At 31.8% G+C, this 22,858-nt stretch overlaps 1 protein-coding gene across 5 annotated transcripts in view; it reads left to right on the top strand.

Annotated features, from left to right (window-relative positions):
• The window catches only part of PCDH9 (protocadherin 9), a 1,020,109-nt gene that overhangs the window by 238,759 nt on the left and 758,492 nt on the right, over positions 1–22,858 (top strand). The window lies entirely within an intron of this gene.

The raw sequence follows: 22,858 nt of genomic DNA, 5'->3' as shown, positions 1-22,858 counted from the left end.
TGCTATTTAAAAATAAAGTTCAGCCTATCAGACTGCATGGATTTCCTCTGGAAATAATGTTATAACAACATACATAATCGATCCAAGAAAGGTATGAAACTCACTTTGCTTTTATACTGCAATTAATATAGCATTTATAAAACAGCTTAAATACATTATATGACTTGAGAGGGAGAATGGCATAATGGATAGTGTGCTAAACCTATCTTTTGCTAGACTTTTGAGCAAGTCACTAACCTTCACACATAGAAATAGTTAATAAATGCTGGTTGAATGAACTTAAAGCTCAATTTCCTCATCTATAAAATGGATTTTAAATTACCTTTATGTAGTAACTACCTCATAGCATTGGAGTGAAGTTCAAATAAGATAAAGTATGAAAAGTATTTTGAAAAATTTGAAGCACTATATAACTATCAGTTATTTGATATGGCAACCTGGTAAGACAGATGGTTCAAATTTTATAGTCTTATAATCTATAGTCTTTCAGTTTCTTTATACAGGAAATCAAGGTTTGAGACATACAGGGACTTGCCCAAAATCAAACAGCTAATAAATAACATCATAAATTCATACTATGTCTTTAAAACCCAAGTCCACATAACATTCTATCATGCACATGCCTAATAAATGCTTCTTAACTGAGTGTTTCCTAAGGAAGAAAAAGTTAAATAGTAAATACTATATCTTCTGAACTTCCTTGTTAAAATATTCTATTCCATAGGGAATCTGGGGGTGATCCTGGAAAAAATATTTTAAGGCTTTCATTTGTATGACCCTAAACTACTTCTCCAGCCTTATTTCTCATCACTGACTTTCTATTGCCATCACATTGGTTAATTCATTATCCCTAGAACATTTTTGTACTTTCACAGCTTTGTACTTTGTGCATGCTATTCCATCTTTTAGAATCTCTCCAGGCCATCTATCATTTCCAACTGCCTTCAACACGCTGCTTTAATATCACTTTCTGTTAGCCTTTTTTTCCTATCTTGATCTGGAGTTGTCTCTTCCATCTCTGGCTTTTATGGCACTGGTATTTGTAAATAACTGGTATTTGTAAATTAATCCTAGACAGTCTGGTGATGCCTCTGATTTTGTTTTCCTAAAGCATTGCTTAAATCTTTTTTATCATTATTTAAGTTCATAATTTTGTCCCCAGTAGACTGGTTGTTATCTCCTTAAGGGAAATGACTGACCATGGTGGTGCTATCATTATAGATGGCACAGTAGATAATTAACACACATTAGTTGAATTGGTTGTATTTTTTCAAACTCCTTTTCTTGGACCCAGTTGAGTCCAAGAATGATAATAGAAGAATCCCAATTTTTTTCAAAAATTTTGATTCATCGAAACTTATAAAAGCAAACAGAAATGAGATGGAACAGAAATAAACAACAAAAAAAAGGCTGCTGTTTTTCCCAAAAAAATATTTTCTTCTTAATTAATAACTTCAGGCGGTACAAGTAGTGGACATTGCCTTTTATTTTCCCTAAATCTACATATTTTTATTTTACTTGGTTGACTTATGAACTGGGGGAGAGTAGATTGGGATATAGGTAAAAAGTAGAGAGGTTCTGTGAACCATAGGGCATCTCAATTTCATTGAATTCTTCTGAGTGCAAGACTTATTTCTGTTTCAGAAAGCAGCAGTAGAGATCACTTAGAATGAAACTTCATTTTAGTGAAACAGAGTGAACATTCAGACACTTTAAGTGTATTGTGTTGTGTAAATTGCATTTTGGGCTTATAGAGAATCCACTCACCTTAAAGCACGGTTACCTTATGAAATCAAATTGAGTTCTACTCTATTTCTGTTTCCTAGATCACAATTCTGCACAAAATGAAGTAATTCAATTTTTCAAAATGGTGAGAAGCATGCCACAGTCAGCCTTGTTAGGACTGTCAGTCATTCACATTTGCTCAAGTATCTTTGTTTATTTGATTTTTAAAGTCACTTTATTCGAGTTTACTTAAATAATGCCTTTATTGTTCATTTCAGAGCTATCAGAAGACATTGTAATTTTTCTTTTTTCTTTTTTGACCATTCTGATATTGTTATAGAAGTTCTAAAATTGTATGTACTAATAGAAAATATTGTTGAGTATTTAATATGTGTCTGTGAGCATTGTTTAGATGATATGCTTCTCTGATCCACTTCTTTGCCTTTCCGTACATGACTACCCAAGGCTCACATCCTTGCCTGATGATAACCTTTCCTTCAGGCAGAGATTAACTCAGGTTCAAACTTCTCTCTAGAACTGATCTTTCCAATTTGAATCTTTCATACCATGATGTTTGGCTGTTTTGTGTAAGTTATTTTCAATCATGACTTGAATTGTAATCTCCTTGAAGTCAGGAACTTGTTTTTTTTTATTTTTTGTTTTTGTTTTTGTTTTGTTTTTGTTTGTTTTTATATACTCAGCAGTTAGTATAATGCCTGGAACATCACAGGTACTTAATACATATTTATTCATTGATTATTGATTGACTTATTAAAGGAAAAGATTTTATTTTGTTTCTCAGCACTTAAACAAGTATATTTTATATAAGGAGTACTTAATGAATGTTAAATTGAATTGAAATTATTGAATGAATATAATTGCTCAATATGATGGAAAAAATATTAAACATGCAATGAAAAAAATATGGTTTTAGTCCTTACTTTTATATTTCCTAATTATGTGACCTTGGAAAAGTTATGGACCATTTCTGACCCCAAATTTCTTCCTACATTTCAGAATCATTGGGAGAAAAGGGCTTGGTAATTGATAAAGTAAATATATAAGCCAAAGTATTATTGAGAGATAGGCTTCTTATTGCAGAAAGTTCTATGTCTTGTTATTGCATCTCTCTGTTACCACAGAATACCTTGCATTCAGTACTATCATAGAATCAAAGATTTAAGCTAGGAAAAAAAAACCTCATCAATCATCTTGTCTAATTCCCTCTTTTTATAGATGAGGAAACCAAGGATCAAAGTAAAGTGAATTGTCCATTGTCATCTAAATATTAAATAATAGCAGATTTGATATTGAAACAAAAGTCTAAACCTAGTACTTTTTTCTCTACATTGCGGTGTTTAACCTGTTTTTAATAAATACTTTGAAAGAAGGAAGGGCAATGATGTAGTTACTTATAGTCACCCCTCATTTAGAAACCCTGCATGATGATAAAGCAATGTAAAAAGTCAAATGATTTTTAGCAGTAAAGATTTGCAATGATGCCCACTGTTAAATTGTTAACAGTCAACTGTTCTACTTTTGCAATTTCAATAATAGCTCACAATTTTGATGAAATGGGTTCTATGATGATGTAATGGGTCAGTGAACTAATGATGAGGATTTCCGATGACTACAAATAGCCCTACTGGATTGGGACCAGCATTCATTTTCATGAAGTTCATTTGCTGTGCTTAACAAGAGCCTAGTACTAGTGCATGTGTAAATCACCTTTGGGGTAAATTGGCAGGATTGTGTTGGGAAGATGATACAATAACTTCCTTTAAATGGAGGCTCTGAGCCAACCCCCTGATTTGAGGATTCAATTTATCAAATTCCCTTTTTAAATTATATAGCTTGGTTTTCCCAACGAGCTCCAAGTACATTACAGCATTAGCTCATTTGTTCTCATCATTCATTCATCCATACATTCATTTGACAACATCTATTCAATGAGCATACACACTTTTCAAAGTACTGTTATAGAAATTTAAAGGGGTGCAAATATGAATAAAATGTGGTTCCAGTGAGTTTACTGAATCAGATGGGGGAAGAAGTACTATGACCTTGAATAATAACAGAGCTTTAATGGTAGCATTACAGCAAGGTTCTATGTATTAATGAATGGGTTAAGGGTGGTTCCATTTTAAATATGGAGATCTGATTTGTTGCAGTATCAATATCTTCTCTTAGCTCAGTGAAACTAAAATAACACTGGATTATCAATCAAAGTTCATTTCTTTTTTTTATTTTTTCAAAAATTTTATTTTTTCCAAAACATGGGAAAAAAAGTTAATCTTTACTTTTTTTTAAATTTAGAGTTCCAGATTCTCTTCCTCTCTTCTCTCATTGCTCATTGAGAAGGCAAGTAATCTGAAAGGATTTAAATTTATGCAGTTGTGCAAAACACATTTCCTTATTAGTCACGTTGCAAAAGAAACACAGATTTAAAAAACAACAACAAGAAAAGAAGTGAATGAAAGTATGTTTCAATCTGTATTTAGACTCCATGATTTCTTTCTTTGGGATGCAGGATTTTTCATCATGGATCCTTTGGAATTATCTTAGATCATTGTATTGTGGAGAATAACAAAGTCATTCATAGTTGATCATCTTTGAATATTGCTCTTACTCTATATAATATTCTCCTGGTTCTGCTCATTTTACTTTACATCAATTCATTTAAATTTCTAATTTTTTTCTGAAAGCATCCAGCTCTTCATATTGTATGCATAATAGTATTCAATCACAATCATATACCACAACTTGTTCAGCCATTCTCCAATTGATGAGCATCCCCTCAATTTTTAACTCTTTACCACCAAAAAAGAGCTGCTAAAACATTTTTATACACATAAATCAATTTCCTTTGTAAAGAAATCTCTTTAGCCCAATACTAGTATTGGGCATGTACAGTTTTATAGCTCTTTAGGCATAGTCACAAAGTGTTCCCCAGAATTGTTTGGAACAGGCCACAATTCCATGAATAATGTATTTGTGCTCCATTTTTCTCACATCCCCTTCAACATTTGTCATTTTTATTTTGTGTTATATTAGTGTTCATTTCTAAGATATTTTGTTCTACAATAACTTCATCTAGCATTGATAAATTGTTGATGCTGATGAACTGATTGATGCTCAAAATACCATGTTAAATACTGTAAGAAATACAAAGATTACATAAAATCTTACCTCTGAACTTACTTGTCATATACAAATAAAAAAGATGAATGGTAAAGTTGTTACTTAGAATTCTGAGGGACTAAGTGTAATAACTGACTAGATAGTCTAGGTATGGCTTCATGATGAAGTGGGATTTGAGCTAGACTCTGAAGGATAGGCATAGGGGAGCAGGCAATAATGACAGCATAGATGGGGAAAGTAGATAATTGTAGACATAGAGTAGAATATTCCAAAGCAAAGAAATGAGAATGACCTTCATATTCTTTTTGTTGGAATTTACAAATACTATTATTTGTAGTTGTAAGGGACCTTGATGAAAATATAATCTAAAGTTTACTTGGTAGATGTAGAAACTGTGATCCAGGGAAGTGGATTTTCTTAAGGTTACAAAGGTACTAAATAGGATATATAATAGTGTGTCTGTGAGAAATGCTGGTAATATTGAATTCTTTCTGTGTATCACCTAATTGACATCAAAATGTATTTGTCATACTGGATTTCTTCATGAAGGTCCCTTATCACCTAAAAGATAAAATTTACTAAGCTCCATTCCATGCTTTAATCTGTGAATATTACTTCATTTCCCAAAGCTGAACTTTTGTCCCTTTTGTGGTATTTACAAACCTTTTTACATTTCTTTATAAGATCTCCAAATTAAAGCATTATTTATGTATATTTATATTATTTTTAAAGATTTCTTAGCTTCTCTTCCACTATACATAGTGGAGCTAGGGAAGCCATAACAATTATAGAAGTTAGGAATAATATGAATCTGGAGCTGTCTCTGGTGCTCATGAACTGGAAAACAATGTGATTCACTAACTATTCAATTTATTTGTGGGCTTCCTGCTCATCAGTCCATGAATAGCATAAACTGGGTGAAACAATGATTCAGAATTTTCTTATCAGTGTTCATTCAGCAGGAGAAATTGTGAGGTCTCACAGTTTGTTTTTGCTTTTTTTTTTCCCTCTCCTTTTCTGTGTCAGTGATAAATTAGAAAAAATAATTAGATGCTAGTGGTTATAACTTGCCTGCTTTTGTCTGGAAAATAATGTAGTTTTGTATAAGAGTTAATAGCCAAACTTATATGCGTCTGCACAAAACTATACTTTTAAATAATGTCTTTTGGAAATGACTAAAGCATATGACTCTTATTCTAATTTGGTAACTTAAATGATACTCAAGAGTCGAGTATATGTGATATACAATTGTAAGCATCTATTATATACTTAAGCCTTTGAATGGTAATTTTTACACTTTCATAAGAGGATTAAAATTAACTTTTAATTTATGGAATGCTGTGAATCCCTTTGACAATTAACAATTGACTCATATTTTGTGAATCTTTACAAAATAACAAGTTTCAAGTTAAAATAACAAGTTTCAAGTTACTAAAGCACATGATATATCTCAGAGTTAATTTGTCCTGTTTTGAAATATATAATCTATACAATGTATTATCATTACTTTAAAAAGTAAAGTGGGGTCATAGTTTGGACAACCATGGGAAAGAAAAAGGAGAGAGAGAATAAGAATGAGTATATTTTTGATGAAAATATATTATTTCTTTTGTGGACCATTATAAGAGAAACGTATCATACTGAATATTAGGATAATGGTACAGAGCATATGCACTTAATTTTATTAGAGAGAAGAGAGGGTGGCACATAAAAGAGATATGGCATATTTTATTTTGGGGAAACTCTGGAGGCAACATTTAAAAGAACCATCCTGGGGAAAAAAAAAAAAAGCTTAAATAATGTCACCTGATCGTCCTACACTGACACCTGGTTATAACCCTCTTTCCTGGAAAGAGAACAAGTCTATTTTGTATTGTTTTAGACTCTATCCAATGGGATTAAGTTATTGGATTACAAAAAGGATCGCTTACTCCTAAACTTCTAAGGGTTTATTGTACAAAGAATGTGTTTGAATAACCCAAAGAAAAATTTTGACCAAGCCTTCAATGAATACAAGAGCAAATTGCTACCTTTTAAAGTATCCAATAATTCTTTAGGTTAATTCTGTTTATTGAACTATAAATACTATTGTAATGAATGATACTCCCATGACATAAAGATCATCTACCTCTTAAGAAAAATAACTTCCCTCTTATTGAGAATATAATGTTTCATTACATAATTAAATTAATTTCAGTTAATTAAAAATTAAGAGTATATTTTTATATTGTATATAAGTGCAACGTTCAATTAAAACAAAACAATTTGGTAGAATTTTTTTTAAAAAAATTAATTGTAGCCCTATTTTACTCAAATATTAAGACCTTTTTTATATTATTCTGCTAATGCCCTATTCCACTTTTTTGACCTGTCACTAGATACTTGAAAACTATGCCAATAGAGCACAAGTTTTGGCGGGTTCTTCCAAACTGAAAAGTTTTTGAGTACAGGACTTGTGGTGGATTGTATGTCTAATGACTATATGGATAAGTTTTATATTGTCTAAGGGTGAGAGCAGCTAAGTATGGAGAAGCCCATCATCAGATTGGCTGACTGAGCACAATACACCACAATTTGGGACCTTTGTGAGTGAAGAAAGAACCCTCAAATCTCATCTCACATCTCAAATCACAGATGCTTAAAATATTAATTCACACTTTCCAAAGTAAAATGAATAGATTGTACAAGTTCAGGAGTATTTATCAGGAGATTCATGACTTTTTCATATTACTTTCTTAACTATATTTCAATTTAATTTGTTTTCCCTTATAATTCTATATAGTTCATTTTATTTATTTAAAAACATTATTCTGAAAAGGGATCTATGAGAAAAATTATTATAAAGTCTCATAATATAGAGCCCTAAATAGTATACATATTTCATTAAGTTTTTAAAGCCCTTATTAAAAATATGGACATTGTCTGCAACTATTGCTGGTCTTCTATGACAACATCTTATATAGTGTTGCAGATATAATGAAGGTTCAACGTGTGTGTGTGTGTGTGTATATATATATATATATATATATATATAGAGAGAGAGAGAGAGAGAGAGAGAGAGGTGTTTGTCGCTGGACATTACACATAAAACATTTAATATATGGTTAATATAAATTATCTTGTAGTCAGAATAAACATCATGATGGAAATTATAACATTTTTGATGATAGAAAATATTCTTTCTTGATTCATAAAATAAAGACAACCTAATGACCAGATTCAGAAAATCTGACTGCTTATCCTGGCTTGGACACGTATGGGTCATTCAAATTTCCTCCTTTGGTTTTCATTTTCTTATCCCTTATAAATGACATAATACTCTCTCCTCATCATCTCAAAGAATATTATGATGAATAGGATAATGTCTGAAAAATAGTTTGAGTACCAAAAAAAAATTGCTGGCATAGAAATAGCAGGCATAGAGTAATATTTTCAAGGCCATTACATGGGAAACAGCATACATATAAGAAAATGGTGATAATTATTAATCTCACTTTCAGAGAGTTATGTGGAGTTGGAAAACTTTATAATTCATTTAGGCCAGCCTGTATGAGAACAGGCATCCCTTCAATAATATCTTGGGTAAGTGGTTGTCTGTAGTCTCCTTGAAGAACTCAAGGGAAAGGAAATTTCTTGCCTCCCAAAGCAGTCCATTCAATCTTTGGGCAGCTCTAATTAATAGGAGGTTTTCCTCCTATCGAACTGAAATATGATTCTTTGAAGCTTCTATTTCTTGCTCCTCAGTTCAAAGAAAATAAATCTAATCTTTATTTCAAATGATGACCTTTTAAATACTCAGTGAGAGATAACATGTGTATCCTATCATCTATTTAGCCTAAGTACCATTCCATTAGTTCCAATACTATTACTTGTATATTATAATTTTGAATCATGTTATTATATTTTTTGGTCACTTTTCTCTGAATAGAATATATAGCTGAATTGAATTTGATTGTTTCTTCATCCAAATGCTAATATGCAATTGCACACTGCTGAATCATAAACTATTAGATGAGGATTTGTTATCAAGATTTGTCAAAAGTTGCACAAATAAACTTATGGGTAAGAAAAAAGACTAATGTATAGAGTTAATTTGTTAGACTTTGAAATGAATTAATCACTATATCTTTGAATTCTTATTTGGTCAAATCCTACTTTTCATGACCCCATGTAAGATTTTCTTGGCAAAGATTCTGCTGTGGCTTGTTATTTCCTTCTCTAGTGGATTAAGACAGAGATGAAGTGACTTTTCCATAGTCACACAGTTAATCAGTATTTGAGACCAGATTGGATTCAGGTCATCCTCACTCCAGCCCAACACTCCATTTACTGACCAATTTAGCTGATTATATATATATATATATATATATATATATATATATATATATATATATATCCATAGCATAATCATGGAACACTGGGACTTTCCTGAAGAGACAAGTAGGCTATTAGATTATGGAAGACCTTCAAAAACTAGGAAAAATAGTTTCAGTTTGATGTGGTAAGAAATGAGCTGTGTATAATGAAGGAAGGAAGAGTAATGAAATTTGCTTTTACAAATTGGTCTGTTAGGAGGATTCAAGTTGGACTGAATGGAGAGCCAGGAATATGAGTTATGATGTAACAAAAGTCTCAGCTAAGATAGTGAATGTGGGAATGGAAAGGAAAGGCATTCCAGCCCTGGATGACTAAGAAGGATGATGGAACCACTGCCAAAAAAGAAGGAAGTTGAAAAGTAATATTGGTCTATTTGGTTTTATGTACTAGATATACTGGGTATGTACTAGATGTACTAGATTTATTGGGTATGAGGATTCAGTGAGGTTTGAGGATTTCACAGTGGAAATACCTTGTAGATAATTAAAGTTACAAAAGATACAAAATGAGAGTTAATCTAAGGGAGCCATATTCATAAAGGCAGGTGATTTTTCTGAAGGTTAATATAATAGAAAATGATTTTAAGTAATTGCAATCTCTGCCTAAAATATAGATCAGCTACATAAAAGCTGGCATGCTAACTGATAATTCCTTGTTCTTATTGTTTTCTTAGAAATGTGATGCAATCCTTTCCCCATAGGCAGCTAGTACTTAAAAGAAATTCCATTTTTCCATTATAAAGCTTTTTGCCTTCTAAGTAATGTGGAACTGGCATTAGCAATGAACTATAATGAGGCATGTAAACAGAAACATATGCATTTGTTATATGATTTTCATTATTAAATTCAATTTTATTGTTGTTTTGTCTTTTTCTCCTTGTCCAAACGATAAGCAAAATATACATCACTACTCTTGCTTCTGATTGGCAATTATTCTAACTGAAGGGGGGGAGGGAGAGCACAATAAACTTCTTTTGTTTGTTTGAACTTTTTTGTTATATACAGGAAATGTGCATTCATGATGGATATATTATCCATTTCACATGAAAATTAATGTTAGTTTTTACAATGAGGTAAGCCTAACTGTAGGTCTTTTCTGTGTTACCTTTCCAGCAGCCCTGTAATGCTCATTGTATACAATTTGTTCACTAAGCTTCTATATGTGTCAGTTATATTTCAGTCTTAATGCTTTCAAATGCTAAGAACTAGCTTACCCTTTATGTAAACTGTGTAATCCACATGTTGGGAAAGAGGCCGAGGCTACAGGCAAGGGAACCATAGACCTTGGAATGGCAATGATCCCAGGATTTTTTTAATCTTTTGGTGCATAAGGTTATTGGTAACAATTTGGGAGCCATAATCTACCATACAGCTGCATGCACACACAGGGAAATCAACATTCAAAGTCTCATCTCCATTGCCAGACATATTTTACTATTGTCAGCACTCCCATGGTCCCAACAATTGATTAAAATAGAAGAAGCAAAAGAAAGATTTGTTATTTTTATTTTTAAGTTGTGTCATTGGTGGAATAAGTGGAGAGACCATTTCTCATAAACAAAATTAAATTTGTAAAACTGGGCTCTTTGTAGAATATGGCAACTTAAAAGAAGTTTAATTATTTAGATATATGATTATATATATATATATATATATATATATATATACATTTATACATATCAGTAACTCTTTGTTACACTGGTGTCACATTATTATCTGGCATTAGTAAGGTAGTTTAATGAGAATAGTATCATTGGAGTCAGAGGACTTGAATTCAGGTCCTGTCATTTCTGTCATAAAAGTATAGAACAACTTTTCTGATTTGTAAAATGGGAGCTAATTGATGAAAATAATGAATATGTTAAAGTGGCTATTTGAGTTTATACTATTATTTGAGTTTATACTGCATATTTTCTTTGGGCTAGAAGCAATTGCCATATTTTACATAATTGTGCCTTCAAATAGTATGAATTCAAATATATGTAACTGCTTCATAGGTTTCAGTCTTTCCACTAATTAGTACACCTCGTTCAAAATTTTTCTATGTGACCATCTGGGTTTTGGGGTATGCACACATGCCCACTTTCAAAGATGTCTTATTTAAGCAAGCTTGTATGAAATTAAGGCATAAATACATGTTATATAGAAGCACTAATAATGAGTTACTATATTTTAAGAATAAAAATTCACATATTTAATTGTTTATTCATCAGTTGTAAAACTTTCAATCATACATTTTCAAACTAAACATAATTCAAAGATATACTTCAGAAATATTTTTATTTTATTTTATTATTTTATTTCTTTTAATTTTTTTTTACCTTGTGGCCAACTATCCCCCAAGAAATAAATCAATATACTGATAACACTACTGTAGAGAATGGGGGCAGTTTTTCACAAACATTTTTCTCTTCCCCATTTCACAAAAAACCTTTATCAAAACTGATGTGAACATAGAGAAGATTTATCAGAGATTCAGTCAGGTTTCTTAGATCTCCTTTGTTCTGGGGAACAGAACCCATCCATCTACCTTCCCAAGAGATTAGTAGCACATCCAAACTCAAGGCAGATACTATGTTTTAGAGAAAGTATTTTTAAATAACAGATCTTCTTTCCAGTGCTATTCTCTGATGATGAATTGAAATAATGAAATAATTATGGTAAACTATCATTTAGTTTTATAGTTATTACACATAGGAAATGAAATACCTTAACAGTGAATCATGGATGAATATGCAATTGGGAGGACCTGTTTAGCAACAAATGAAATAATGAAAATTCCTACCATATAACATATGGGTTTCTTTTCATTTTTATATAAATAATCTTTACATATTTCAGAACATGTTCTGAGGCTAATAATAATAGGAGGGTAAAATTGAAAACAGATTGAAATATGTGCCTATTATAGGGGGTTGATAATAGTACTCTGCCAAGTGGATAGAACAGAACATAGACTAGGTACCCAGAGATATAGCAAAAGTGTTGTCTTTGTCATCTGGATATAAGCCATATTAAGACCATGTATAGAACAGAAGACAAAAAAAGAGTGGTTGAATGTATAATGATTGTTGTTTTGTTTTCTCCATCCATATTTATGGCATTTTTGCTTTTTTCCCCAAAGTGCAAGTATTACAATAATAACAACAATAATTTTCATAATTTATGGTAATGTAGCAAGAGTTTTTGACCTGGAGTGACAGCAGAAAAAGGTTGATATCCTATCACTTGCACATAGTGCCTGAAAGATTATGAACAAGTCATTTATTCTCCTAGTTCTCAATTTTTAATCTGTTAAAGAAGAGGATTTGTCTAGTTGGTCTCAATTCCTTTTCATCTCTTGATGCACAGAACTATAATCTTATAACCTTTCTAGTATTCAAGCTTATCCTAGATGAGTAGGGCATTGTTGTTGGTTTTTAAAATGTATTTACTCATTCATTTATTTATTTTAACACACATTGCTTTATGAATCATTTTGGAGGAGAAAAATAAGAGCAAAACAGAAAAACCATGGAAGAGAGAAGAAAACAGAAAAAAATCAAGTGAACATAGCATGTGTTAGTGTTAATGTACATTCAGTCTCCTTAGTTCTTTTTCTGGATGCAAATGGAATTTTCTGTCCAAAGTTTATTTGGATTGCTTTAGATAGCTGAACCAGTGAGAAGAACCAAGTCTTTCATAGTTGATCATTGTACATTGTTGCTATTATTGTGTACAATCCTGGTTCTGCTTTATTCACTCAGCATCAGTTCATGTAAATCTTTCCAGGCCTTTTTTAAAGTCAGCTTGTTCCTCATTTTTAATAGAATAATAATCCATTACCTTCATATACCACAACTTGTTCAGCTATTCCCCAATTGATGGATATCTACTTATTTTCCAATTCATTGCTACCACAAAAAGAGCTGCTACAAACATTTTTGCACATGTAGGTCCTTTTCTCTCCTTTATTGTTTCCTTGGGACACAGACCCAGTAATGGCTCTGCTGGGCCAAAGGGCATGCACAGTTTTATAGCCTTTTGGACATATTTCCAGATTGCTCTCTAGAATGGTTGGATCATTTCACAGCTTCACCAACAATGCACTAATGTCCCAGTTTTACCACATCCCCTCCAATATTTATTATCTTTTCCTATCATCTTAGCCAATCTCAGATTTGTAAGGTGGTACCTCAGAACTTTTTAAATTTGCATTTCTCTAATCAATAGTTATTATAGCATTTTTTCATATAATCATAGATATCTTTAATTTTGTCATCTGAAAATTGTTTTAAATCCTATTCTTTCTTTGACCATTTATCAATTAGGAAATGACTTGTATTCTTATAAATTTGACACAGTTCTTTATATATTTTAGAAATGAGATCTTTATCAGAAATACTGGCTGTAAAGGTTTTTTTTTTCCCCCCAGCTTTGTACTTCCCGTTTAATCTTATTTCTGTTGGTTTTATTTGTGCAAAACATTTTTAATTTAACGTAATCAAGGTTGTCTATTTTACCTTTCATAATGTTTTCTAATTCTTCTTTGGTCATAAATTCTTCCCTATTCCAAAGTTCTGATAGGAAAATTATCCCTTGTTCTCCTAATTTGTTTGTGGTATCGTCTTTTATGCCTAAAAAATGTATTCATTTTGACCTTATTTTGGTATGGGGTGTGAAATATAGGTCTATGCTGAGTTTCTGACATATTATTTTCCAATTTTCCCACCAAGTTTTGTCAAATAGTAAGTTTTTATTCCAGAAGCTGGAATTTGGGGGTTTATCAAATACTAGATTGCTATAGGCCTTGATTATTGTGTGGTGTGTATCAACTCTATTCCACTGATTCACCAGCTTTATTTCTTAGCTACTACCAAATGGTTTTGATGATTGCTACTTTATAACATAGTTTGAGGTTTGGTACTGCTAAGCCACCATCCCTTTATTTTTTGTTTTTCTAATTGAATATTGTTATTATTTTTCTAGTTCTATAAAATAATGTTTTGGCAGTTTGGTTTGGCCCTGAACATTTAGAGCAATTTAGGCAGAATTGTGATTTTTATTATATTAGCTTGGCCTAGACATGAACAATTGATATTTTTTTCAGTTGTATAGATCTGATTTTATTTGTATGAGAAGTATTGTGTAATTATGTCCATAAAGTTCTTAGGTTTTTATTGGCAGGTCGATGCCCAAGTATTTTATTTTGTCTACAGTGATTTTAAATGGAATTTCTTTTTCTATCTTCTTGCTGATGGTATTTGTGAGTAATATATAGAAATGCTTATGATTTGTGTGGGTTTGTTTTATATCCTGCAACTTTACTAAAGCTAGGAATTGTTTCCAGGAGGTTTTTGAATCTCCTATCACCCCCTCTCTCTTCTATCCCCCCTCCCCCCTCTTTGAATTGTGTTTTTTTACTCACCCCATTATTACTTGTCTTCTAGCACTCCCTTCTCTTCCTATTAATAGTGTTTTTTAAACCCATTTTACCTACTTTTCTTCTATCAATCCTTCCCCCCTTCTCTTTCCTTTTCCCTTTGTGTTTCTGCACTCTCTTCTATCCTGTTCCTCCCTTTACTTTTCTCTTTCTCTTCTTACTTCTTTATAGGATTAAATAAATTTCTCTAAACTCAGCTAAATAATTTATTCCCTCTTAGAGCCAAAATGATGAGATCAAGCTGCAGACAATGCTCAGTCTCCTCTCTTCTTTCCCTCAGTTGTGATAGGTCTTTTGCATCTCTTCATGTGAACTAATTATCCCATTATATCTCCTCTTTTCTCTTTTTCCTCCACTTAATTTATTTTTTCTTTGATGTCATCACATCAGAGTGCATTCACCAGTTCCTCAGCCCATGTGATAGCCTTTGTTTGCCCCAGTGACAGATACAATTCTCAAGAGTTACAGATATCATTTTCCCATCTAGGATGTAAACAGTTTAACTTTTAAATAATATATATTTTCCCTCTCTTTATCTTTCTCTGCTTCTCTTATAGATTAAATTTTGTAGTTTTAAGTTTTTTGTAGATTAAAATTTCAATTTAATTCTGTTTTTTTCAATAGAAATGATTGAAAGTTTCTTACTTCATTGGAGTTCCATAGCCCCCCTTTAAAGAGGACACCGAGTTTTACTATGTAGTTAATTTTTTTTAACCCCTAGTCCTTTGCCTTTCAGAATATATTTCAGGCACTCTGATCCTTTATTGTAGAAGCTGCCAGATCCTGGATAATTCTGATTGTTGCTCCTTGATGTTGAATTATTTTTCTCTGATAGCTTGCTGTATTTTTTCCTTGAGATTGTAGTTTTGGAGTTCTTTGAGGTTTTCCTTGTGGACGTTATTGTTTTCACCCTCATACACTGCAGACATGAGGTGTTTTTATATCATCTTTGCTTTACGTCAAAATGCCAGGTTCAAATACAGAGTGAGAAAAAGTGACGGAGGACAGATGATTGAAGTCAATTAAAAGTCTGCCTCCTGCACTTACTATCTGCATGATTTGGAGCCACTTAACCCCAATGAGCCACACTTTTCTGGTCTGTAAAATAAGAGGGTTGGATTAGATGGTTCTTAAGTACCCTTTCACTTATTAGATGTAGGCTTCTATGACCTGAATCTTAATTTCATTTTCTCTAAAATAACAAGTGATAAATAACAAGTGATACATACCTTCCACGGTTGTTGTGAAGATCAAATGAAACAATACATCTAATATGTTTTGCAGCCCTGAAATATTGTATATATAGTGTTAGTTCATTATGTATTAAACATAATACATTGTGAAACTGTGGCAAATAAACGGTTTGAAGTTCAAACAGAAAGAAGGAAAAAAGGCTTTGAAATTGTAATATGCATTAATAAGAAAAGTGTTTTATTTGAAAAATAATTTTATATATATATATATATATATATATATATATATATATATATACCACATGACTTTACCTACATCTTACTCAGGAATACATTTTTTGATAGAATGAGGCATACTAATAAGTGAGGTTAAATGATTATTTGACCAGAAAATATTGTACATTTCTAAAAATTGTGCTCAATTTTATACTTAAAATTTCAGAGTATGTCACAGTTAATAGAACACCTAAAAGAGGATATCGTGAAAAACATGTTTGTTTTGTTTGTTTTCAGGTACCCTAACAATAAGGCAGCTGCTAGGCAAATGCTGCCAGATGAGCTGTTGAATAGAATGATCCTGTTTTTACTGTACTATTATGTTGCACAGCAATTCAGAGTAAAGTGTGAGGGGCAAGAAAACATGTTCTAGCACAGCAAAATGTCTTTTGAGAAGTCATATTGATTCTGCAGTGCTAAAAAGTTATTTATGAACTCAAGTTAAATGTTTCATTTTGAATATAAATCTATCATGTAGAGTATGTGTGTGTATGTGTGCCCATGGAGAGAGAGAGAGAGAAAGAGAGAGAGAGAGAGAGAGAGAAGAGAAATGGGGGAGGGGGAAGGGAAAGAGGAAGGAAAGGAGGGAGGAAGGGAGGGAGGGAGAGATTTAGTAGGTACACATATATGTTTTGAAACTTTACACCTGTCTGGATCCTGGGCAGGTAAAATGATTTGCCCAGGTTTAAACAGTCTGACTATAATCCCTAAGTCTTTCCTTCATTCACCTTCTTTGCTTTTTCTCTCCCTTCCCCTTTTTGGTCTCTGTCTTTTTCCCCTTTTTTGATATCATATGTACCTCATAAGTCATATTATTATACATAGATATTCTGTTCATTTCCACGAAGCTTTATGATGCTACACATTTTTATTTGAGGGCCAAGAAAAAGAAGATAGGTTAAAAAGTAGGTGATTTCATAATCACATGTGTAGTTCTATAAAATATAGAAATATAGCTCTATCTAATGTTGTTTCACTGGTAGACACTAAAAAATGCAGGCCTCAATAGCATAGAATGATAGAGAAACCCAGAGAGAGAATGCTAGAAATGGGAGAGGGGAGACAGATTGATAATTAATGGATTGATTAATATATCACCTTCCAATTCTATTCATAATCTAAATAATTAGATAAATTAAGTGCATAACAAGCCATCGTTATGCTTGATGCATATGTTATGCATCAGTTATGCAGATAACTGATGTGCAATCAAATGGCAGATATCTTGTTATTTGATAGCTAGACCAAAGTATGATCAAAGAAATGTTTATTGTTTTCTTGGGAGGAGTGTATTTGAATCAAATTTTGCTGTTTGGTGATGAGTGTTCATTCCCTCTTGTTTAATCCCATGCAAGAAAGCATTTTAGAGATCTTGAATTGTAGTAAATAAATATACTAAGCCTTGACATCAGGTTGTTGATGTTACTTTTCTTCCTAAGGGACTGCCTGCTTAGTAATGCAAGAAGCAGTGTCCTTCCACTAGATTCTACCTGATAGATATAAAAGCCAGAGTTTAATCAGTAGGAAAGTTTATGGTATGTCCTTTCCTGTCAGGAAAATAAACTGCTATCTCATTTTGTGCAGTAAGCTCTTACCCTTATGGTCAAGTCATTATGAAGAAGAATCTAAGTGTGAATGTAAACCTCAATAAAAAAATGCATAATTTGTTAAGTGCACAGCATTTTAATGGAAAGTTGGAGATTCTACATTTGTAGTTTGCTTAAAGGGATACTCATAAAAATCATAAGACAATAAAAACTTGCTAATTCACTCTAATGATTGGGAGCTCCTTCACAGACTATTTAACATGTGAATATAAAGAATTAATGGATCTCTCTTCTCCCCTTTGGGGTCTATGTGGTGCTTAATTATTATCCTAGTGGGCCTAGCAAGTAAGATATTAGCCTCCTATATATCCCATGCTCTCTTACAGTTTTCACTTCAGTTGGACCTTGTTCTGCAAATACTTTTTCCCTGATCTGGGTCCAATAATAGCATAGATGATAGAGCTGAGAGCCATCAGTATCTTGATATAGGATCTTTCCTTATCTATTAAAACCATTCTAGGTCAATTCTTCTTTGTTATCGCTCACTCTTGCTGCCTGGCAAGTCTACCCTCTAAACACATGTTTTCAATCACATCTTTTATAGTATTTTTTTTGTGTGCAAATCTTTGTGAATAGTATATTGCATCCAGTTTGTACTCACAATGCTCTTTGAATTGTAATTATTTTTGTAACATTATGTTCTATAACTAATAGCTTCATAGAAACAGATAGGGACTGAAGCTGTGATTGCATTAGTATAAGGGAATCTGGGTCAAACAACTCCTACTGACAAAGGTGATCAGCATCTTCTTTGCAACTTAGAGTTTTAGGCAATTGCCTAGTGCTCTGAAAGATTAAGTGACTTCTTTAGGTCATATAGCAGGCAGGTGTCAGAAGCAGGACTTGATTGCAGGGCTCTTTGACGTCAAGGCTGGTTATCTAAGCATTCTGCCATGATTCTACATTCAGACACAGTCATCAGAAGTATAAACATTGGAAACCATTTGGAACCATTGAGAAAATTATGCTTTCCAAATGGGATTCAAGCCATACTTCTCTTTTCACTCAGTTCTGTACCTCACACATCGTTAATCTGAAGGTCTTGTTCAAGAGAAGTGCTGGTGAAATAGACCTATGAGACCTTGTTTAAAAAAAAATCTGCAGTTCCAAACATCATATCAAGGGAGCAGTTTTGTATATGTAGTAGAACATAAGAAAAGATTTAACATGAATCTGTGTCTCTCCATTATATCTATCTATCTAAAATTTGATTTTCTTTTAAAATATAGAACTTCAGGATGTAAATTGTGATTCTTTTGGGCTATTGCTTTCTGTGCATTTAACAATATATTAATATTCCTCTTTTTATTTTTTTTTATAAAAAATTATCCTTATTATTGTTGTAAAGTCATTCAGTAATATTAAATTCTTTATGACCTACAGCACAATGAGCTAAGGTCTCCTAACCTATTTCTGCCTACCCACAAATTAAAAGCAAAACAAAAAAATTAATTAAAATATCCCCACATTAGCTACATCCTATATCTGTATCTATATCTATATATTTTCCTTTGCACGTTGAGTAGATCTCCTTTCTGTCAAGAAGTCAATTATATGTTTCATTTAGTCCTTTGAAATTGTGTGTGGTAATTGCATTGGTCAGAGTTGATAAATCTTTGAAATTTTTTTCAATTTTATTTTTATGTCATAAGTTCTTCCATTTTCCTCATTTTACTCTGTATCAGTTACTTTAAGTCTTGTCCAGTTTCTCTGAAATATTTTATTACATTTATAGATCATAAATAGTTCAGTTTTTACCTAATGAATAGGTTCCCCCTTAGTTTCAGTTCTTTGTTTTAACAAAAAAAGTATATATATAAATATAAATAAACACATGAAAATAAATAAAATATATTTTGTACATGTGGGTTTCTTTTATTTCTTTTTGGTCTCCTTTGGTTATAGACTAAGTAATGAAAAATCCTGAAGTAATTCTTAGCTTTGCATTTTATTATCTTTTATCAAGAATGTACCTTATCATTATGTGCTGCTTATATTATTATTAACAGTAGTTTATGTTCCTTGGAGTATATTCAAGTGACAGCAAAAGGATAGCCTATATGAAGTTAAGCATGACAACTTGAGATGAATTATTTGTTATAAGTAATTTATAAAATGGATAAGTAACATATGACTAGATGAGAATTAAACACTTTCATTGTCTATCACAAAGGTATGGGTGTGGAGCTGCATTGTTTTGGTGAAAAAGAAGCTATTTTTTAACTCTTCCCCAAATCTAATTTACATAAAACTTCACTAGGTCTAAAATTGTACTTTTATAATTGGTATGTACATATGTATCTTCACAATATATGTATATGAATATGAATAAATATGAACATATGTTTATATACATGCATGAAAACCCAATATACTGATATTATGTATACTAAACAAAAATTATGTCTGAACTCTTATAGTAAAAATAATAATTTGAAATACTTTAGTTCCAAATTCCACTTTGAATTATAAGTATTTTAAAAGGCAATTTCAACTTGTAAAAAAGTAACAAATATCTCATATGTAGCAATTTCAATAGAATATAATTTGAGATCTTTTCTAGCATATTAGATATCAAATTTTTTTGTTCTTTAGTTGTTAATTTTCTACTTAATGCTTGGCTTAAGCCAATTAAAACTGTCAGTGAATTTTTCTTGGCAATACAAGGAGAGCTAGAAAGAATAGTTTTACCTTCTTTAGCATTTACTTCTCACCATACTCTGGTAAGTATCTCTAAGTATGCTACAGAACCTTTATCTCTGTTTCCTCTCCCATTATATCAAAATTTTGAGTGGGTACATTTTCTAATTTCATGCACTTACACTTTCAAGTTTATGAACCTTTGATTTGAGAAATTCAGATTTACATTAAGAACTGTGAGATTTTCATGTTTGCCAGCGCAAATTATGGAGTTCTTTCCTTATTTTCTTTTTCATAGAATATTATACTCTAGTGCAACTGACATAGTGGATAGATATGGATAGATGAAGTCAGAAAGACCTGAATTAAAACAAACAAACAAACAAACATAGACCCTTAATAGCTGGGTAATCCTGGGCAAGTCATAACTTCTGTATTCCTCAGTTTTTTTCAACTGTAAAACGAAATTAACAATCACCTAGCTCTTAAAATAATCTGTGAAAATTATATGAGATGATTTTGTAAAGTAGTTAGCATAAAGTCTGGCAAGTAATAAGAATTAATATCCACTAGTGGGTTAGTGGTACTAGACTTAAAACTATATTATAAAGCAGCAGTCATCAAAACCACTTGATACTATCTAAAAAATAGAGTGGTGGATCAGTGGAATAGATTAGATGCACATGGCACAATAATCAAGGCCTATAGTAATCTAGTATTTGATAAATCCCCAAACTCCAGTTTCTGGAATAAGAACTCACTATTTGACAAAAATTTTGGGAAACTGGAAAATAATATGTCAGAAACTCTGCATAGGCCTACATCTCACACTCCATACCAAAAGAAAGTCAAAATGGATACATGATTCAGTCAAGAGATAATTTACTTATCAAATCTTTGGAGAAGGGAAGAATTTATGACCAAAGAACTAGAGAACATTATGAAAGACAAAATGGACAACCTTGATTACATTAAATTTTTTAAAAAAAGTTTTTACACAAATAGAACCAATAGAAACAAGATTAAAAGGGAAGTACAAAGCTAGGAAAAGATCTTTACAGTTAGTATTTCTGATAAAGGTCTCATTTCCAACATACAGTGCCAAGTTTATAAGAATACAAGCCATTTCCAAATTAATAAGTGGTCAAAGGATATGAACAGACAATTTTTCAGATGATAAAATTAAACCTATCTATAGTCATATGAAAAAAATGCTCTAAATCACAATTGATTTGAGAAATGCAAATTAAAACAAGTCTGAGATTGGCTCTCACCTCTCATACCTTTCAGATTGGCTAAGACGATAGGAAGAGAAGATAATAAAGGTTGGAGGGGATGTGGGAAAACTGGGACACCAATACATTGTTGGTGGAGTTGTGAAATAATCCCATCAGCCTAGAGAGCAATCTGAATTATGTTCAAAGAGCTATGAAACTGTGTATATCCTTTGATCCAGCAGTGCTCCTACTGGTTGTGTATCCCAAGGAAATCATAAAGGAGAGAAAGATGTTTGTAGCATTGCATTTGTAGCATTGCAGAAATGTTTGTAGCAACTCTTTTGTGGTAGTAAAGAATTGGAAAAACAAGCTGATTTTAGAAAGGCCTGGAAAGATTTATATGAATTGGTGCTGAATGAAACAAGCGGAACTAAGAATACATTGTACACAATAACAGCAAGAATATGCAATGATCAACTATGAAAGATTTGGTTCTTAGTGGTTCAGTGATCCAAGGCAATGCCAATAAAATTTGGATGGAAAACACTATCTTCATCCAAAGAGGGAACTGTGGAGATTGAATGTAAATCAAGGTATGATATGTTCACTTCTTTTTTCCTATTTTTTCTCTGCCATGATTTTTCCCTTTTGTTGATTTTTCTCTGCCAACATTCATAAAGAAATAAATATGTATTGAAATAATAAATAAATAAAATATTTAAATGCTAATTAAAAACAATCAACTTAATGATCTAAATGCAAAATTTTTGTCTTGCATATCTTATTAAACAGCTGTACTTAAAAGTCAACAATATTCAATTCAATTCAATAAATATATAATTAATCTTACCCCAAAAGTAATAGTATCCACCCCCCACTTCTTTCCTGCTGCTGAATAATTGAATGACTGTGGCAAGTGGTGATGATGGTTGAAGTGGTAGTAATAATGATAGTGGTAGTAGTGATAGTGGTACATATTTTGCTGCTTCTCTGTTGCTTTTTAGATATATATAGTATGCATATTTAATGTTAAAATGTAATGTTATTTGTATGCTGTTGAATATTTAAATTTATTATATAAATATTTTCCAATTACATTTTAATCTGGTTTAGGAATGTTTTTGATGTCTCTACTCTACACCATTTATATTCCAAAGCAACCAGTGTGGTATTTACACACTTCATTTTATTTTTTAATCAATCAAAAATTCATTATTCCATGAACTATGTTAAGTCCTGGGTAAAGAAATTCCTCAGTGAT

The sequence above is a fragment of the Sarcophilus harrisii genome, chromosome 3 (assembly GCF_902635505.1).
Source record: "Sarcophilus harrisii chromosome 3, mSarHar1.11, whole genome shotgun sequence".
Lineage (NCBI taxonomy): Eukaryota > Metazoa > Chordata > Mammalia > Dasyuromorphia > Dasyuridae > Sarcophilus > Sarcophilus harrisii.
The sequence above is the reverse complement of the archived record's forward strand: the minus strand, read 5'-3'. Positions and strand labels throughout refer to the sequence as shown.